The sequence below is a fragment of the Primulina tabacum genome, chromosome 8, assembly GCF_025594145.1.
Source record: "Primulina tabacum isolate GXHZ01 chromosome 8, ASM2559414v2, whole genome shotgun sequence".
Classification (NCBI taxonomy): domain Eukaryota; kingdom Viridiplantae; phylum Streptophyta; class Magnoliopsida; order Lamiales; family Gesneriaceae; genus Primulina; species Primulina tabacum.
In genome coordinates this window covers 12,924,219-12,939,442 of record NC_134557.1, presented here as the reverse complement: position 1 = coordinate 12,939,442, position 15,224 = coordinate 12,924,219, and positions in this window count along the sequence as shown.

The following is a 15,224-nucleotide window of genomic DNA, read 5'->3' as shown; positions in this document are numbered from 1 at the left end:
GTAGTGCAACATGGTCATGTTCTCGAACCGAGTCAAGTGTTCCTCTGGATCGTTATTTCCATTATAATATCTGATCTTGGCTGGATTGTAGTTAATGGGTAAGGGCTCAATCACTATCAAGCAGAGCAAAGGAATCCTCTCGACTAGGTTTGGAAAGTCTGGGAATACCCAACCTCTCCTTCTAGCCTCTTCACCTTCTTTCTTGATTTTTCTAACTCCTCGGCCACGGTACGAGTGTTTCAACCCACCTGAGAACTCTCTTATTCTTTTTAGACTTGTAAAGAGGATGGTATTCGTCTTTAGATTCTTCCTGAGAGTGTAAATGGATCTTGTTGGGGGGTTATTTCCCTACCATGGCCTCTTGAGCAACCGTCATGATCCAATAGGCTAGATCTTGAGGGGCAATAATGATGGTTTATTGAAGGCCGTTATTGGGCTGATTGCCCTGAGGGACCCCTGAGTCTGAGCTCTCCTTTCCAGAGATATTCCTCTGTGCTAATTTTTGAGTAGATATCATATCTATGTCTAAAGATATGATTTTCCACAGACGATGACAATGATGCAACTCGGGAATATTGGGTGATCTGGGTGGGCAATTGCCCAGGCAGAGATGTGTTCCTTCCCTGTGAGTGCTGGTGACCGGGTAGAATGAACCCAAGTTGGATGGTCTGCATACTTGAAAATAAGAAACATTAGTGGGCGACAGAATGGTTTCTGGCATGGTCACTCTAATATTCAAGTCAGCCACGTATCCATGCAGAAGAAAGAAAGTGCTTGATAATATAGAGTGAGTTCTTGTGAGAATTAAAAGTAAGCTCGATGATTTTACCACTACTGAGTGTATTTATAGGGTACTATACTCGTTGACCGCTCCAAGATACTCGGGTAATGGCCATGATGTGAGGATGTGGCCCAGATCTTGGTTTCCGCATGCTCTGAGGTCATGAAGGGGAACATGCCCCATGATTATCACTAGACACGGTCCATGATCAATTGACTTAGTCTTCTTGTGTCACTCGATTGGGGCCATGGGCCCGAGATTGTACAATTTAGTAGTGGTTTGATAGGTTTCCTAGGTTGATGTGTGCCCAGGGTGGTTTAAACAAGGTGCTTTTTTTTACCCCAGCTAGCTTCCACCCAGTCTCTTCTTGGCTTTCCGAGATCAGCTCTGGGTTCCAAGTCTTTCTTCCCACGCCGAGTCCATGATGACCTACTCCCTTTCCGGGTATCAATATTTATTTATAATTATTATATAATATTATTTATCATTCTATTTAGGTAATTAAAAATTATTATGAATTAGTTTCATTATTGTTCTTTTATTAAAACTATTAAATTTTTATTTATATTATTATTTAAAATAAGTAAATGATAAATATTTATTAACAAAAATGTTTAAAAAATAAAATAAGATAATATATTTATAAATAAGAAAATTGTGAGAATGTAAATGAGTGTTCAACCAACATTGTGGGAAATTATATTCTCATATTCATATTCTCATTAGAACTAGTTTTCCATTCCAAAAGGTTTAACAAGCAAAAGAAAGGAAAATGATATGAATAGTATATTCCCATGTTCATGGTAACGGATATTTTCAGTAGAATTTGTTTTCCACTCCAAATGTTGTAACAAGCAAAAGAAAGGATAAAGGTTACGACTTATTATCCCCTATTTCCAAAAGAGTTCGTAGATTTCCGCCCACAATGATTTCCTTCTTTCACTTACGTTCCATTCCGTTTTTATTTATAGGAAAATTTCAATTAACTCCCCAATTCCTAGTTTCATTTATAATTTACTCTCGTGTTTATCAAAAGTTTGTTTAAACTCCCTACTATATTTAAGATACTGCGAAATCATCCTTGAACCCCTTTTCGGTATGTGATGTAATTATGTCTATAGAGCCTGCACAAAAGCATAATGGCTACTCAAGGTTTACAGCCTATATATCATTAATTATGTTTTTTCTAATAGCACATCATACTTTCGTATACTAAATTAAACCTTTTATCTCTTTGTCTGAAATGTCGTCGGGTTGTATCCACTAGTTTATATAGACTGCTCTTTATAGCCTGACCGCGTAGTCGCAACATATTATTCTTGATGTAGTTCCCTTCAACAGTACTTAGCACGACCTTGTATTGTTTCCTAACTTAGGATGAATATTAAAGAAGTATACTTTTGAAACTAATACATGAAAAGGGTCGTAAGCTTTGCTTATTTACAACATATTATTACATAGTAACCTCTTATGGAGGAAGAAAAACTTGTTTAGTTACTTAAAGTAGCTGGAATTACAACACACATAAACTGAAAATATTACAAATTTTATTTTGAAAATAAACGAAGAAATTGAATAATCATTTCATCTTCCTTCTTTTCTAACATGTATAGAAGTCTTTGTGAATTTGAAATCAAGACCTCAAAATTGTGAATTTCATTGCCAGTTGTGGCCGACATTTTTTAGTTTGTGTACCACTAGTTAGTGGTTTGCCATGGTGTGGTGGTTGAGTGGTTCATCCTCGACTAATGGAGTTGTTGGATCACATGTCTTTTTTACCTTTGTCGGGGAATTTTTTCCTTTTTTATAGTCCCTGAGAAAAACGTGACTTGTGTGGACCTTCACCACTTGAACATTCTCCATATTATGTTTTCGGTCAGATCTGAGTCTAAAACCTTTCCTGAATTCTGGCTCTTTTTGGTTTGAGGATTTTGGGCAGATTCCTACCGGCCATCTTCCCACATGGGTCATATTATAGAATTTCTGACGAGTTTTTACTCCCCGATAGCTTGTTGTTCAACAGAAGATTTCTTTTATTTTCAAATATTTCTTCTACAAAGCTTGTAGTTTTCCTGTCTTGGTACTTAACAGAAAAGCTTCATTTATAAAATTTTGATAAAATTTAAATAGAAACTTGACTTGTCTATCTCTGTGAGATAGACTCATAATTTTCATGATCGTCTATTGGTGAAGTCGTCTTCAGTGAGTGATGAAATAAGACGTGTTTCATTCTTCGAAGGATCCTTGATGAACTTTTGAATGTTCATGTCCTGGCATATCAACATGATGAAGCGAAAGGCTTCATGCGAGCCTTTCCAAGCTAGTTCTGGTGCTGTACTAAAAAAAATAATGCTCAAGAATATCCAATCTTGACAAATAATCATTATTTTCCCAAGTTTCATTAACAGCTTTTTGGATTCATTTTGGTAGTGCTGAGATTTCTGGTAAGTTGGGTGATGTAATATAAACTGATGCAAGAGCCCCAAATTCATACCATGATTTTACCTCATTGGGATAGGAATTTGGTTTCATCTATATCTTAGGATACTTTCCTGCTATATCAACTCGGATTGTGGCTACGTTGATAAATATCTTTGTTTTCAATTTCTCCCAATTCTGTGGTTATACCAGGAATAGAAAAACTATAAGCTCGTTAGCACCAACCTTAGATTTTTCCTTTTCAGTTTGAGATCTAAGGTTGATCTCCTCTCCCTCTTCAATCCCCAAGGCGAAAGGTTAATTTTAAGGCTCAAGTTAAGGATCTGGAGCCTCAATTTTTTCTTTGGCCAACTCATCTAAAGATGATCCCGACTTAGCACTTGTACTACGGGTACCTGAATGTTAAGTAGGTGTCCGGCAAGCAAACTTGTGGCTCCGATTTTATTGACTCTGATGTAAATCAATTTATTTTAACAATATTTTACGATTTTATTCGATTATGGAATTATACTTTATCTGTATACATATGCAAGCTGCATAGATAAAGTCCTTGAATATACAATGGGTACCATGAGGTCTGCATCAAAACGCAAGATCATGAAACTCATTAGGAAGTGTACCGTATATTTTAAACAGGTTCTTAGTCGAATTAGCCGCCTAAAACAAGGACAAAGGTCGCTTGAGCTCGAGACTAGCATCTGTGATGTAAAAATCATGTTTCATTGGAAAAGGCATGGATATGTCCATTCACACAGATGGGTGATCATATGATGATGCACTGAACAACCCTCCCTCGAACTGTCCAAGTGGTTCTCACTTATCGAGTGGAATAGTCAGCAGTTATGGTTCTACACCATTAGTCCTTTGACCCTGAACAATGTAAGAGTTATACGTACTAGCATGCACTTTGATCCGTTCACCGACTCCATCGAGGATCATCAGGTGGCGAGGTTATGTGTAATTTCGAAATACGTAGGATCAAGTGCATTGTAGTCGGTGATTCACCGTTTATCTACGGGTAAATATATCCAATGTGGTCTGATGAGTCAATAGTGTATGGAATCTCTGGCCGGAGCATGACATTTGCAGTTTGGAAAGGTGTTTCCTCACTTGCACATACCATGACACTATTACTTAAAGATAAATCACATCGTTATTGGATTAATATGCAACTCTCGATATACCAATGTGTTGAAGGGACCTTACTGTATGTTAACAATGACTAAAGGTCTTGTAGGGACTATCAGTGATACCTCGTGGATCATGGGGCGATGCTACTAGACGCTCTTACCATGATCTGATGGGTGCAATCAGAAATGAGTTCTGACATTCTTGATCAAGGAGTTGATGAAAAGAATGAGATTAATTAGGGTAAACTCGAATAAGAATAAATGTTATTCTCAATCACATGGAGATATGAACCCACGTCTAGCTGTATCCCTGAACCATGGAGGGTCACACAAGTACCGTTTTATCTGTTTTCGTTGAGATAGTCAAATGTCAAGGAGTTGGAATTTGGAGAATATAATTTGATAAAGATCAAACAGAAAGCTTATAAAGGAGTTTATGAGCTGATTTCATAGAATGGAAGAGATGGAAGTTATCATTATTCCTAAATAAAGAAGGAGAGTGAGACTGTCTGTTTTAGTAAAGCTGTTTACAAAACTTGCAGCTACCAAATATGGTAACTCTCATATATGGTAAGTTCTAAATTTGGTAAATGAAAATTTTGATCTTCGAAATTTTCGATTTTCATTATATAAACAATATTTGTATCCTTGGTACATCAGTGCTCTCGGATCGTCGATCGGGTTATAATGAGTTCGGAATCATTTTTTTGTGAATTTGGAATTTACTAATTTAATGATTATGCTAGTAGTGGTGACTACTAACATACACAAATTCTCAAAACTATTTAGAGGAGTCTATAATTAAATTAAATAATACGTTAGTTTATAAATTAAGTAACAGTCATTTAATTTAATTTGCATATACATGTATATATTTTATATAGTGATATAAAATATGAGTATATGATGCTATTATATCATGTTTATTAAAGGTTAATAAATACAGTATATAAATTATATGGGTTTAAATATAATGAAATTTTTAGAGTACTTGTGAGAGAAGTGTAACGTCTGAAAAACCAACCTACGTAAACCACATGCATTCAAATTATTTTAATTGCATATTTTTTTTATTTAATTGATTTTAAATGCTTGCATGATATTTATTAAATGATTAAAGATATGATTGCATAATTAAATGATCATATGATATGATTTCATGAAATTGAAAGATTTTACCTGAATACTCGTTAATAGGCAGGGGAAAGAAGACCGAGGACGACCAAGACAAGAATATTTATTTTTCATTAAATATTTTCAAGGCTTCTTAATATGATTAAAATTGATTTAATTTTTCTAAAAATGGTAGAGTTCGAATTATTTTACGAGTCAAGTTCGATTTTCCGGGAAGCCGGTTTTAGGCAAACGAGGAGTTTTTAAAAGATAAAAATTATTATTTTTGGAAACTAAATTTTATAAAATTTTATGTTTTGGTTAATTAAGAGTTATTGGACTCAATTAAATTAAATTAAGTAGGCCCAATTGCTCATGTACTTGGAGGCCCAAAACCAAAGCTCATTAACTTGCAATTAAATCTACAAAATATGATACCTAAGCTTACCGAGCACCCTTATTCAGTCGATTTTTACACAATACACAAACCATATTTTCGAAAATAAGATAAGGAAGAAAAGCTAGGATTCTTCGTCGTCCGGCCGCCAATTTCGCACCCTCGCCAACGATTGAAGATTCGAGCGTTTTAAACGCAAAGACGCGTTTTCTACACCCTTTGGCGCATCATTCAAATCATAATTTGCATGTTCTAATTTTTTACGCATGAAAAATACGTTTGTACGACTGGTTCATCGTTTTGTCAAATATTTTCAAAAGTTTTCAACGTTTTTATGTATATGTGATCATGACATGATTCCCAACGAGTACGCTGCCAACGAAGGACTAAATATGAAGGGAATATGAATAAAATTAAAAGAAAACAAGGCTGGAAACCGAGGGATAACAAGGGAGAGGAGTCCTATGGTTTTCGAGTCAATCCCCATGTGCACTATGGGGGTCATGGGGTGGCTAGCTTGCATGGGTTGTTGGGGCTCGGCCAGGGCTGGTTCAAGGGCAGTGATGGCCTCGGTCTAGGGCTAGGTTGGGTCCTAGGGCAGCTAGGGTTCAAGGGAGCTGCTAAGGAAGAGTCCTAGTGAACTAGGACTATTCCCACACTCACGCAAGGGTAGCAGCGGCCAAGGGGGGGTTCGCGGCAGGCTGGGGCTGGCTACGCTGGTCCATTAGAGTCTAGGGAAGGTGGCTCGGGGTTGAGGCTGGGCCTGGTGCAGATAAGACTCGAGGCGGCTCGAAGTGAAGCAAGGTAGAAGGTCGCGATCTAGGGGCATTGAATCCATGGGTGTATGCGGCTTTTATCAGGACAGGGGGTTCGGTGCTGCTCTAGGCTAAGTCAATGAGGGGCAAAGGGTGTTACGGAGGTTGTTGGCTCGGTGGTTTATTGAAAGCGGATCGATTATGGTGCCCGGAAGCGCAACAAAATTTCGAAAAAACATATTTTAAACAAGAAAACCGAGGACCCTTTTAGTGTGTAACAAATACCAAAATAAACACATACATAGTGTATTAAGAAATGTACCTATCAATCACAAGGATTAATGTTTTGGCTCCAACTAAATTGTAAACAACTTAGCTCTTAAAAGTAGACAATCTGCAAGCTTCCAAGACAATTCCTTGTTCAAATGTTCTCTTTCCTTCAAAATTAGGTCTACCACTAACAAGGTAGATCCACTCTAATTTTGCAATAGAAAAATTAAAGAATTGGAGTGAAAGGAATGGGAAATTTCGGCCATGGCTAGGAGTGAAGGGGGAGAGAAAAATTTTCTTGGTTGTGTAAAAAATTAAAAGTTGCATTATTTGTTGAAAAAGTTGCCTTCAACCCTTCACCTCCTAAGCATGCAATTTTATTTGGGCTTGTAACAATAACAAAGCCCATGGACTTTAATTTAATGTCTCAAACAAATTTGAGATCAATTAAACCTTACTTGAATTTACTCAAGCCTACTCGTTGAATAATTATTACTAATTGAGCTCTACAAGACCCAATATTATTTAATTAATTCAACACTTGAATTAATTTAATTATTTGGACTCTAATAGGTCCACTAGTGTTTAATTAATTCAACACTTGAATTAATTTAATTTAATCCATAATAATATTTGTGAAAATCACAATTTTCAAATACATTATTTATTTGAGCCATTTTTTAATTTAGGAACACTTTTATAAACTAAATGTTACATTACCCATAATTCTCTTATAGAAGTCATACTTCTATTTTTCATTACGCTTATAAACTCCTTTATAATCCGTTCAATACATTGAACTATTTTACTTCTCAACGGGATCTAATAAGTTAGCACTTGTGTGACCCTCAATGGTTCAATGATACAACTAGCCGTGGGTTCACATCTCAATGTGATTCGGGACTAAACATATCCTTATATGAGCATATCCCAGTTGCTCCATTCTTATTTATCAACTCCTTGATAATAAGAACGTCAGAACTCAAGTTTGATAGTACCCAACCAATCATGTTAAACGCCTAGCAGCATCGCTTACATGATTCCCTAGGTATCAAATGATAGTTTCTGCAAGAACCAATCAATGATGGTTAGCATACAGTACGATCCCTTCATCTCATATATCCCGACCGATTCGAAAACTATTGGTATATCGAGAGCTGTCAAAGAATCGATACTATGTGTCATGTTGTAGTTGCATCGATGGTGTAATCTAAGAAACCCTTTCTTAATTACCACCAACACTCTGATCAGATATTTCAAACTACATACACATGAGATAATATAGGATATCCATACCTGAAGGTAAGCGGTGAATCCCCGACTACAATGCATAGACTCCTATATGTTTCGACATAATACCCAACTTTTCCACCTGATGACCTTATATGAGTTGGTAAAAAAGTCAAAGTGCAATGCTAGCTTATAGAGTCACAATGTTGTCCCGTGTCATAAGGACTAATGGTGTAAAACCATAAACTATGACCTTTCCATTCGATAAGTGAGAACCACTTAGAAAGTCCTTTATGGAGGGTTGTTCAGTGCACTCTACAAGGAGCATCTATCTGTATGCTCGGACATCACAATGTCCCCTACCAATGAAACATGCTACTCACATCGCAGATACTGGTCTGAAACTCAAGTGGCCTTTTATCCTTCTTAATGGCGGTCGAATCGACTAGGAACTGTTTAAAATATACAGTATTCAAAATATGAGTTTCATGATAGTCATCATATGAGCATCTCATATTCTTTCTACTATTTGTATATTCAATGACATTATCTATGCAACAATCATGGGTATAAAGATAAAGATGTGCCAAAACAATAATTTCAAATATTATTAAAATAAAGATTGTTTATACATAGAGTTTCAACATGAAACCTCGGTCAACACTTGGCTCGACGGACACCTACTCTAACAATCTACCACTTGCACTAGAGCCAACTACCCATATTCTTCAAACCCATTGTTTTGCGATGCTTCTCGAATAATGGTCCAGGTAAAGGCTTAGTTAGTGGATCAGCAACATTATCTTTGGAGCCGGCTTTGTCAATCGTCACTTCTCCTCTTTCCACAATCTCTCAAAGGATGTGGTACTTTCTCAATACATGTTTAGATTTCTGATGAGACCTTTTCTCCTTTGCCTGAGTAATGGCTCCCGTGTTGTCACAAAGCACCGGGACTGGAGCAACTCCATTAGGAATGACGCCCAACTTTTGGACGAAATTCCTTAACCAAACAGCCTCCTTTGTTGCAGCTGATGAAGCAATGTATTCGGCCTCAGTGGTAGAATCCGCAGTACTGCCTTGCTTGGAACTCTTCCAACAGACAGCAGCACCATTGACCATGAATACAAACACAGAGGTTGACTTTTAGTTATCGATATCGCTTCGGAAGCTAGAGTCGGTATAGCCTTCCAATTTCAGTTCTCCACCCCCATAGACCAAGAACAATTTATTGGACCTTCTCAAATACTTGAGGATGTCTTTCACAGCTTTCCAGTGTAGAAGACCAGGGTTCGATTGATATCTACTCACTACACTTAGTGCAAAAGCCAAGTCAGGACGTGTAGATATCATCCCATACATGATACTACCAATTGCGGATGCATATCAATTGCCAAGTCTTGGACTCATCCATTGAGAACCGCTTAACGAAGCTATCAGTGTATGTGGACTGGGTGAGACCAAGCAATCTTCTTGATCTATCTCTATATATTTGTATTCCCAATACAAAAGATGCCTCACCAAAGTCCTGCATCAAAAACTTACTCGCTAACCATATTTTAGTTGATTTCAACATCCCTACATCATTTTCAATGAGTAGAATGTCATTAACATAAAGCACCAGGAATGTCACAACATTCCCACTGACCTTCTTATACACACAGGGTTCCTCAGGATTCTTAGTAAAACAAAACTCTTTGATTGTACTTTCGAATCTAAGGTTTCAACTCCTAGATACCTGCTTTAGACCATAAATAGATCTCTGAAGTTTGCATACCATATGCTCACTTTCGATAGATGTAAACCCTTCAAGTTGAGACATTTAAATCTCTTCCTTAATATCCCCATTAAGAAAGGCTATCTTTACATCCATCTCTCATATCTCATAGTCATACCATGCAGCTATGGCTAGCAATATCCTTAAAGACTTGAACATTGCAACTGGAGAAAATATTTCCTCAAAGTCAACTCCTTGTCTTTGAGTATAGCCTTTTGCTACCAATCGCGCCTTGAAGATCAATATCTTCCCATCGGCCCCAAGTTTCCTCTTGTGAATCCATTTGCAACCTATGGGAACAGTTATCTCAGGTGGATCCACAAGATTCCACGCTTGGTTCGAATGCATGGAATTCATCTCAGATTCCATAGCTTCAAGCCATTTGGATGAATCGGCATCAGATAACGCTTCCTCGAAGGTCATTGGATCAAATCCATGGTTAGGCTCAGCATGGCCCTCTTCAAGAAGCAGACCATACCTCATAGGTGGTCTCGAGACTCTCTCGGATCTTCTAATTGGCTCTTCGGGTGTGGGTTCTACTATTGTTGGTGTCTCTCGAACTTCTTCGAGTTCTATCATCTCCTCTTTTCTTTCTAATAGAAAATCATTTTCTAAAAAGGTTGCATTCCTAGAAACAAACACATATGTTTTTTAGGATGATAAAAATAGTATCCAACTGAATTCCTTGGATATCCCACAAAATAACATAAAATGGATCGACTATCCAATTTATCTCCCACTGCCTGCTTCACATTAGCAGGGCATCCTCATATTCTAAGATAAGAATATTTGGAAGGCTTATTCATCCATATCTCATATGGTGTCTTATCAACTTCCTTTGAATATACATTGTTCAACAACAGTGCCGCTGTCTCAAGTTCATATCCCCAAAAGGATGATGGCAACTCCGTGAACACCATCATAGACCAAACCATGTCCATCAAAGTCCGGTTACGACGCTCCGAAACACCATTCAACTGCGGTGTAGCAGGCGGAGTCCACTGCGAGAGAATCCTATTCTCCCTAAGATACTATTGGAACTCGGCACTCAAGTATTCACCACCTCGATCCGATCGAAGTGACTTGAGGCTTCATCCCAACTATTTCTCTACTTCACTTCTGAATTCTTTGAACCTTTCAAAGGCTTCAGATTTGTATGTCATCAAATACACATATCGATACCTTGAAAAATCATCGATAAAGGTGATGAAGTAGGCATGTCCATGGTTAGTGTTGATGCTAAGCGGACCGCACACATCGGTATGGATAAAATACAATAATCCTTTGGCTCGCTCCACATCGCCCTTAAAGGGAATTTTGGTCGTCTTTCCTTTTAGACAGGATTAACAAGTCGTGAGAGAATTAATATCAGACATATCAAACATGCCTACTCCCACTAGCTTGTTCATCATTCTTAAAGAAATATGTCCTAATCGAGCATGTCATAATTGCGCCGAATTTAGAGTATTTTGTTTTCGTTTGTTTGTTGTTGTTATTGCTTGGACATTATTTAGTGGAATATCTTTCAATTTTAGGTTATAGAGATCGTTTTCAAGTTCACCCGTACCTATCAAACATTCGTTCTTGTAAATGTTGCAAACACATTTGCTAAATAAACAAGAATTTCCATCTTTATCAAGCATATAAATGGAAACAATGTTTTTCACCAAATCAGGTACAAATAAAACATCTCTTAAAATTAACTTAAAATCATTGTTCAAAAGCAAGTAAACATCTCAATATCCTTGGCAGCAACTCTTGCCCCATTGCCCATCCTCAAGAAGGTCTCACCTTCCCTTAGTCTCCTACCTCTTCCCATCACCTCCAAATCATTACAGAGATGTGAGCCACAGCCGGTATCTAATACCCAAGAAGTAGAGTTATTTGAAATGTTTACTTCAATATAGAACGTACCATTTCCAGAACCTTTCTGGGCAAGATATTCTCTGCAGTTACGCCTCCAATGTCCAAGCTTCTTGCAATGATGACAGATATCAGCAGTCTTGTCAGCCTTAACTGGTGTGGCTACCACAATGGGATTCGGAGCTTGCCTCTTCAATGGCACATTCTTCTTGGGACGTTGGAAACAACGCTTCTTTCCCTTCCCAGGTGGACCACTCTTCGTACCAGATGAAAAACCCACATAAAGAACCGACATCTCTTTCTTGATGGTGGACTCAAAGATAACAAGCATATTCACCACCTCCTCAAGGGTAGGCTCCAGCTTGTTCATATTGAAATTCACCACAAAAGGATCAAATGAGATAGGCAGCGACAAGAGCAACACGTCAGTGGTCAACTCCGAAGGAAAGTTAAGATCCATGCCAACGAGCTTGTACACAAGCCCGATCATCTTTAGGACATGCTCATGGACCGAGGCCCCATCTCGCATGCGTAAAGTGGTCAGCTCCTTGAAGGTAGCATGTCTAAGAAGTCGATTCTGCTCACCAAAGAGCTCCTTGAGATGCAAATGAATGTCAGCAGCACTCTTTGCATCCTCAAAACGCCTCTGCAGCTCATCATTCATAGAAGCATGCATATAACACTTAGCTCACAAATCATGGTCACATCAATCCTTGTAAGTCTGCAATTCCTCAGGAGTGTAGCTAGTTGGAGCCTCAACAGGGGGCGACTCAGTAAGTGTATATGCTATACTTTCCGAATTCAAGACTATTTTCACATTCCTTATCTAATTGAGGTAATTAGGTCAAATTAAAACGTGTTTTTCGAGTATTGCAGATAATGGGCTGCGAATCGAAGACATTGTCAAATTTGTACTGAAAAAATAAAAACTGATAAATGTTAATTGCTATTTTAAAATATTTAGTAAGATATAAAGTATGAACTTTTACTTCATAAATTTTCGCTCCCACTGTTTTGACATTTTTCACTACCCTCCAGTGAAAATGGGAAACTCCTTTTCTCAGTAGGTACGTAAGGTCCAATTAGCAAATTATGATCCCGAATAATATCATCCAATCATAATTCCTAAAAGGTAGTTTCCAATTGCATCTCCATGCTACCCTTTACGTAAACTTTTGTCTCACGTTTGATTAGGTTCCAATAATACGACGTCGTTCATCTTTACGTGTCAAGCCTTACCCATCGATGTTGAACCTTAATAGATGGTCGTCATGAGTTCCCTCAATAATATGAGCCGAAATCATAGGAGTTTCACGTAGTTCACATCACCATGTCAATGGATGTCACAGCTTTCCGCTGTCCAGGGCTTCCTCAATAATATGAGTCGAGCACTGAACATAGGTTGCGTTCATCATGCATCCATTGTCGATAGAAGACATGGAAATTATAAACACCTTTATAATCCCCCTTTTCGGGTTTGATATTAATTTTGAATCTTGTTCAAAATGAGGGTTTTTAATTTTGAAAGGTCTCATCGTTAATTTTGTTTAAAAGCTCGTCTTTGTTTGATCTTATGTTTGCCGAATTCATGCAACTTTGTTATTATTATAATAATAACGCACATACTCATTATTTCTAATATATCATGCATATACTATAAACAATAAACTAAAAAAGGATGATCAATCGCCCCAAAAAAAGATTGGCCCGTGTGAGCCAAACACGGGCCTACGTCCAATCCTAGGGAATGCATGAGATGCAAATGTACAATTACATAAGCTTCCAATATTTACATGTCTTCGATTTTCATAATCATCAAGGCCACAATCTTCCAATCTTGATATATATTCCACTATACTGATATTTATAATTAAATATCCATGGCAAATAAGGATACATCTCATAGGGTGGGAACGGGCTATAAAGCAAGCCCACTTATAAATTGATAATTATTACAATCATTCAACACAAAAATCCAAGCATACACCTAACAAATTGGGCTTGGACTTTTGATCATCCTTCATGCATAATATTAAATATCATAAACCATCAATTAATTATCATGATAATTAATTGATCCAATATTATATATCTTGATCCAATCACTAACCACCACGATTATAAATTAAATCAACAAATTAAACAAACTCCTTTTTTTACTTTCTAATTAATTTATTTATAACCGAATTTCTTGTAAATCACCATTTACTATAAATAATTAAAGTTCAACTTCAATTATTTATTTTATGAGAAAATATGTACAAATTTTGTAGATTTAAACATTAAGGGCCCAATAAGACATTTATCACCAAAAATATTTTGGCCAATTTAAATTTCACAAATTATGTTGACCATCTAATGGCCAAACAACTCAAGGCCCATGACACTTTGATATTCCAAAACACTTTTGGAAACCCTAGTCATCATCATCGTTGCCGGAGCTCCATCGCCAGATTCCGGACAACTCACAAATTTTTTTTTATTAAAATGAGGGGGGGTTTCGGGCCGAAACGGTCAGCCCCTCGGACAGCAACATGGGGCCGAAAATAGCCCCTATTTGGCCTTCGATTTGAAGTGACGCTTATATAATGCGGTTAGAAATTGACTTCAATATAACATCATGTATTTGCTACACAAAAAAGTAACCATAGCTCTGATACCACTTGAAAGCGGATCGATTATGGTACCTGGAAGCACAACGGAATTTCAAAAAAAACATATTTTAAACAAGAAAACCGAGCACCCCTTTAGTGTGTAACAAATCCTAAATAAACACAAACATAGTGTGTTAAGAAATGTACCTATCAATCACAAGGATTGATGTTTTGACTCCAACTAAGTTGTAAACAACTTAGCTCTTGAAAGTAGACAATTTACAAGCTTCCAAGACCACTCCTTGCTGAAATGGACTCCTTCCTTCAAAATTAGGTCTACCACTAACAAGGTAGATCTACTCTAATTTTGTACTAGAAAAATTAGAGCATTTTCCTTTGAGAAGTATATATTTTCTTCAACAATTGAAGAATCAAAAATTGAAGTGAAAGGAATGGGAAATTTCGGCCATGGCTAGGAATGAAGGGGGAGAGAAAAATTTTCTTGTTGTGTAAAAAGGTAAAGGTACTAACATCATTCATTGTTTGTTGAAAAGGTTGCCTCCAACCCTTCACTCTCAAGCATGAAATTTTATTTGGTCTTGCAACAATTACAAAGCTCATGGACTTTAATTTAAATGTCTCAAACAAATTTGAGATCAATTAAACCTTACTTGAATTTACTCAAGCCCACTAGTTAAATAATTATTTCTAATTGCACTCTACAAGACCCAATATTATTTAATTAATTCAACACTAGAATTAATTTAATTATTTAGACTCTACTAGGTCGACTAGTGTTTAATTAATTCAACACTAGAATTAATTTAATTTAGTCCATAATAATGTATGAAAATAACAATTTTCAAATATATTATTTA